Source organism: Ostrea edulis, chromosome 3 (genome assembly GCF_947568905.1).
Source record: "Ostrea edulis chromosome 3, xbOstEdul1.1, whole genome shotgun sequence".
Taxonomy (NCBI): domain Eukaryota; kingdom Metazoa; phylum Mollusca; class Bivalvia; order Ostreida; family Ostreidae; genus Ostrea; species Ostrea edulis.
Genome location: NC_079166.1, coordinates 55,845,627 through 55,852,956, shown reverse-complemented (window position 1 = coordinate 55,852,956; position 7,330 = coordinate 55,845,627).

Genomic DNA, 7,330 nt, shown 5'->3' with positions numbered 1-7,330 from the left:
GTCCTGACATAATTGAATCATTAAAAGACCACAAAGGACTAGATCTTCTAAAGAATGGCTACCCAATCAATACGGTAGCGGACATGGTTAAATATGATCTTTTTACAATATTCTTAGAGACATGTCAATAACGTTCTTCCATATATCATACAAAATTAACCATTGACTGGTTTTCCTTCTTCTAAAACTACTAAAAGCAAAGGTAGGATTATTATAGAAAAGAATGAATTGCTAGCTCGCCCCAAATCGATATGCGGACAATAAGAAAATTTATGAATGTGTAGAATATGAATATGTACGATCGTTTAACTATGGGATATTAATAAACGGATGGATGGAGCTTGGATACAGAAATACCTCGAGAAATTTCTAAAGAATATATATAATGAATTGATTTTTATAACATGACCTTAGATATTTACTCTACTGGTCGATCGAAGAACATACACTAACTATATCGTGAATGTCCGTCTGGCGTCCGTGAACTATATAGTGAATGTTCGTCTGGCGTCTGTGAACTATATAGTGAATGTTCGTCTGGCGTCTGTGAACTATATAGTGAATGTTCGTCTGGCGTCCGTGAACTATATAGTGAATGTTCGTCTTGCGTCTGTGAACTATATAGTGAATGTTCTTCTGGCGTCCGTGAACTATATAGTGAATGTTCTTCTGGCGTCCGTGAGCTATATAGTGAATGTCCGTCTGGGGTTTGTGAACTATATAGTGAATGTCCGTCTGTGAACTATATAGTGAATGTTCGTCTGTGAGCTATATAGTGAATGTTCGTCTGGCGTCCGTGAGCTATATAGTGAATGTTCGTCTGGCGTCCGTGAGCTATATAGTGATTGTTCGTCTGGCGTCCGTGAGCTATATAGTGAATGTTCGTCTGGCGTCCGTGAACTATATAGTGAATGTTCGTCTGTGAGCTATATAGTGAATGTTCGTCTGACGTCCGTGAACTATATAGTGAATGTTCGTCTGGCGTCCGTGAGCTATATAGTGATTGTTCGTCTGGCGTCCGTGAGCTATATAGTGAATGTTCGTCTGGCGTCCGTGAACTATATAGTGAATGTTTGTCTGGTGTCCGTGAGCTATCTAGCGAATGTTCGTCTGGGGTTTGTGAGCTATATAGTGATTGTTCGTCTGGCGTCCGTGAGCTATATAGCGAATGTCCGTCTGGGGTTTGTGAACTATATAGTGAATGTCCGTCTGTGAACTATATAGTGAATGTTCGTCTGGCGTCCGTGAGCTATATAGTGAATGTTCGTCTGGCGTCCGTGAGCTATATAGCGAATGTCCGTCTGGGGTTTGTGAACTATATAGTGAATGTCCGTCTGTGAACTATATAGTGAATGTTCGTCTGGCGTCCGTGAGCTATATAGTGAATGTTCGTCTGGCGTCCGTGAACTATATAGTGAATGTTTGTCTGGTGTCCGTGAGCTATCTAGCGAATGTTCGTCTGGGGTTTGTGAGCTATATAGTGATTGTTCGTCTGGCGTCCGTGAGCTATATAGTGAATGTTCGTCTGGCGTCCGTGAGCTATATAGTGAATGTTCGTCTGGCGTCCGTGAGCTATATAGTGAATGTCCGTCTGGCGTCGTGAACTATATAGTGAATGTCCGTCTGGCGTCCGTGAACTATATAGTGAATGTTCATCTGACGTCCGTGAAATATATAGTGAATGTCCGTCTGGCGTCCGTGAACTATATCGTGAATGTTCGTCTGGTCTTTGTGAACTATATAGTGAATGTTCGTCTGGCGTCCGTGGACTATATAGTGAATGTCCGTCTGGCGTCCGTGAACTATATAGTGAATGTTTGTCTGGCGTCCGTTAGCTATATAGTGAATGTTCATCTGACGTCCGTGAAATATATAGTGAATGTTTGTCTGGGGTTTGTGAACTATATAGTGAATGTTCGTCTGACGTCCGTGAGCTATATAGTGAATGTCCGTCTGGGGTTGTGGACTTTTTTCCTTGAAATTCTACCTCTAGATCTCCTCTAGCTTTTGTCGGAATTTGTGCTTTGATATAGATTACACATAGAGTTACACCGTGTTATTTTTTATTTTTTTTTTACAACTCTGGCTTATCATCCCAAATGGATTTGTTATCCTCAAACTGTAGTTCTATGTACAGGAGGTGGGGGGGGGGGGGGGGGGGGAAGAGGGGGGTATCAGTGCTGTTAATTAAAATAGTGTCATGACAGAGGGTTTTTTTTCTCTTGTCTATATCAAGGCTTATTCTAAATGATGGGGACAACCATTACAACTTTTATATGATTTGTCACAATGTTTTTGATTATAAATTGAATATCCACAATCAAATTGATATTTATTTCCTATACGTTATTTAAAAACTAAATTAAATAAAAAGGTACTGAATTATTCTCCCCTCTGTCGCCTCATCAACCACCACATGTTCATTCTGAACACTTCCATAATTCCAATCTATTTTTCATGAACTAGAATTTCAAAGAATTGCTCTTGATTATTAGGTAAAAAGGTTCAGTTCTTACAAGATCACGAGTATGTTCAGCTTTTCTTTCCGGTATACTCGTCCCAGCTCCAAATCAGTAGACTACCCCAGAAGACAATCATCATGAAGCAAAATTATCCTTGAAACAATTCGAGGGGGATTTAGTGTGATAGTGGCTCTTGAACTTCAACAGGGGCTCTCAGAAATTCAACACTCAACATTTGCTGATGTTCTCTGTTTGTTTTGTTAGATTCTGTATCTTATCTTTCCAAGGGTGTATAAACAAATTCATTCTAGTATTTGTTTACTTGATTCTTCAAACCGAGTTTACGTTTCTCGAATCGATATAAGCTATGTCCTTATGAAATGAATCGCCCGTATCATTTTTCAGAAATGTCAAATAATTTTCTTTTGTAACAGTTCAAGGTGATCAATTTTGTCTCTAAAATCAAACCTGTGGCAATATATCTTGACTGGTGTTTGCCTAGACGATTATTGAAACACCGCTTTATCCTTGGTGGGTTTTTTTTGTTTTTTGTTTGTATTCTCTGGGAGTTTTTATACACGGACTCAAACCATTCAGTTATAATAAGTACGACGGAGCTCTCGAACATTGTAAATGATAGAATTATGAAAGGCTTACGACAAACTTGCATTAACATTTTCAATAAGCTTGACAGATTTCATAAAAGGAAATTCCATTGATTACCACTTTAGGAGACCAAACAAGTAGGTTTACCCCCAGTCTCGCACACACGTACACTGTTCACTTTAAGCATTGCCGTACCTTTGTAGGTGAGGATGTTTGTTAGAGGTTCTTAAAAGGCTGAAAGCTGTTTGACTTGTCAAAATGTCTTGGGAGCTTTTGGACAAACACTGCCAAAGTTTACAAAGGGAAATGGGGAATTGTTCGACGATCCAATCCCGGTTTATTGTGTGTAACAAAAATTGGCGGGTCTCGCTTTTTATGTTTAATGTATATTTCATACTGTTCGATTTAAAATATTTTAAATGGAGTTATCATCTAAGGTGTTAATTGTGCCCTTAGAAGTTGAAAAGAAATCGGGCGTGCAATATAAAGCATACCGTATAATGGTTGTTTTCTCTTGGTGACGGATCATTTCATGTTCGTCTTGTTCTTTTGATTTCAAGTAGAATGATTTCCCACAACGAATAATTTTCATATAAGTAGTGAGAAATAAAGTAATACTGGTATACATGTTACATATTTAAACAACATTTTACAGCATGATTACAGACCATTCTGTTTGTTATCTTCACCTTTCACCATGTAATGACCTATTGGTAGTAATATTTGAGGTCTATATTCAGATACAATGTAGAAGAAAACATTTTTCCTTTGAAATCCATTACTTCTTCTCTTAAATTATATGTATGTTCTTGCACAAGCCAGAGACATGGAAGGCGTCGGAGACAGCATGTCATCTTTTGCAACAGATTTCGCTGTTGAAAATGATTCATCACATCCAACTAAGAACCAAGCATGGCTCCTCAAAGTTCTAGATGACAAAGTGCCACGAAGATGATATCACTTCGCTTCAGCCAGCCCTGGCCATGGATCACGAGGGACTCCCTGCATCACGAGGGACTTCAAACGGTTGTGCAGGAGAAAGGACCGTTGATACAGTCGATACACACAGACCAAGTCTACACATGACTATACAGCATACAAGAACATCAAGAGAGTACATATATATGTGCATTGTATAGAGATGTATAGCGAATATGTCAACAACATCGTAATGGATGAGAACCACAAACCAAAATGCCTGTGGAGTGTCATAAAAAGAAGACGTACAGATGCTTGTGGAATGGCCGCACTAAAGCAGGATGGATTTGCTTACAGCGATGCCAGGTGAAGGCAGATATTTTGAGATTCAGAGAGTCACTAACCATCATGAAACAATATACCGGGCTGCTGTATCTAAATTCCCACAAAGCAAAGTTCTGTTCCGGTGAAGTTTGATCAAAACAGCAGAAGGAAACAACACACCAGATAGAACCAACTTCTCAGGACTCCATACAAGAGAATGGAAACTGGCCAACATCACACCACTCTTCAGCAATATTATTAGCCATATGGACACCTATAGACTGGTGACAGATGGTCAACATAGGTTCAGGAAGTGACCGAGACTCACTCATCATGTCAGTCCAAGATCACGCACACAGTTTAGATATTGAGGGTCCCTCAAACAACTGCTGATGAAGCTACACCATTATGGCATCAGAGGCCACACCCTTGATTACGTATAGGACGTGCACTATAAGCTATGTGTCGTTCTTGATGGCCAATCATCCCCCGACACCATATTTTCATCCAGAATCTCCAGGGAACAGTTTTAAGCCCCCTACTCTTCTGGACTCATTATCATCAGCTACACTATTCTAAGTTGACTGCCTGATGTACACAAGGACCAACTCGTCAGACCATCCTACATATACAAAACCTCGACAAACTCCAGCAACGGGACGACCAACTCGTCAGACCATCCTACATATACAAAACCTCGACAACTCCAGCAACGGGACGACCAACTCGTCACACCATCCTACATATATAAAACCTCGACAAACTCCAGCAACGGGAGGACCAGTGGTTAATGCAGTTCAACCTGGATAAGTATGAAGTGCTGCGGATTACAAAGAGACAGTATCCACTAATTCACCCTAGCGTGACCCACCATCGAGTACGCCTCTAGTGTGTGGAGCCAAGCTAAGAAGGAAGACATCACCAAACACGCAGGACAGCTAGATTCGCTAATGTAGATTACCAACACACAAGCAGTGCAACTGCTATGCTACAGTAACTCCAGTAGCTGTCACTCTAGACGGCCCGCCGGGAAATAACCTAAGTCGTCATGCATACTAGGATATTATTTAACTAGTCAACAGGGAATGCTTACTCCTCTTAAGCACCAGATCCCATATCTGCTGTATTCAGGGGTCCGTATCTACCCAACTGTTAATTTTGTATTCCTTATAGGAGAGAGATTGATCACTCACTGTTCGTGATCTTCACCTTTTCATGGTATACAACCTTGTAGGCATCCCGGTGGACCTACAGAAGACATTAGTGCGGACAAGAGACCATGCATTTCATTGTACCACACACTAGAACAACAATGTACAAGTCCTCCTTCTTCCCCAATGTCATCAGGTTATGGAAAGTTACCACGAGGAGGCTCCGTCCATCGACCGAAAGCCAGGGCAGCTCTAGGACCCAGCTGTCAAAGTCCGCACAACAGATTACACACCGTGGTTTTAACATTTCATCTTTTTAACAAGCCTGTACATGGACGTTCACTTCTTAAATGATTTGCACTGAACCAGAGGATGAAATGAAGGTGAATGTAATTATGAAAAAATAAATTTCATTTTAAGAAATACATGAGGGTATTATGACGCGAGACGCTTTATGCTGGCATAATTTTCATCAAGTGCTAAATGTATGCCAGCATGAAGAGTCACGGTTCATACCCTTATACGTTCTCAAAAATACATATTTATTTCTTCATCATATGATAAGTGACTGAAGTCCCACGGTGGGTCACACGAGTTTTAGGCGTGGGTCGCACGAGTTTTAGCAGCGTGTAGGTCCCTTGTCGTGCTAAGATCGATCCATAAGAACACAAATATTGATTCCTAAAATTATTATCAAGGTTTTAAAATATAAATGATCAACCTCACTGGAATGGGATTTTTAATGTGTATTCTTAATGACACTCGCAGGGATGATTCTCATGTAATTATCATTCCCGTTAGACTGTCTCCATTTCTGGGTTTGTAGAGCTATACCCCGACAAAATTAATATCTAATGCAGGAATCGATCCCGAATCCCTCGATCGACATTGCAGGAGCATGCTTGAATAAACCCAAGTTTGCAGGGTCCTACTAAACGGAGAACCCTGGGTATTCAGAATTATTATAAGTATACTGATTCACTACACTGATAATTTATAATTATTACAAGTATGTAGGCCTGTTTCACTACACAGATTATTGATGTGTTGGCAGGGGATCACAGAAAGAAGCGTTATTAGATTTTTCTTCTACTAGAAACATAGGACCCTCACCAGTGACATATCCAAAAACATTTAAAAAAAAATAAATATTTTGAATCAATTCTTTTAATTTCTTAATCACATCCATGTGATTCTTGATTGCCCTATTAGTATTATAGTAATAGTGTTACTATATAAACCTGAAGTATTATAGTAATATTGTTACTATATAAACCCGAAGTATTATAGTAATATTGTTACTATATAAACCTGAAGTATTATAGTAATAGTGTTACTATATAAACCTGAAGTATTATAGTAATATTGTTACTATATCAACCTGAAGTATTATCATAATATTGTTACTATATCAACCTGAAGTATTATAGTAATATTGTTTAATACTATATAAACCTGAAATATTATCGTAATATTGTTACTATATAAACCTGAAGTATTATAGTAGTATTATAGTAATATTGTTACTATATAAACCTGAAGTATTATCGTAATATTGTTACTATATAAACCTGAAGTATTATCGTAATATTGTTACTATATAAACCTGAAGTATTATAGTAATACTGTTACTCTATTTGGAGATCATACAAGAGCTAGTGATATCAAGGAAATGGAAGAAAAAAATAGTTGTAGGAAAAATGGTAGAAACTTTACATATGGCCTCAAAATTAGGCAATATGCAACTTCTGTTCTTCTTTGAGAACATAAATATTATAGTTGTGTGAGGCTTCAATACTTAACACACTGAGAGGGGGGGGGGGGGGCAGTAAAATGTGTAAAGTGAGGACAAAGACATAAGTTGTGAGG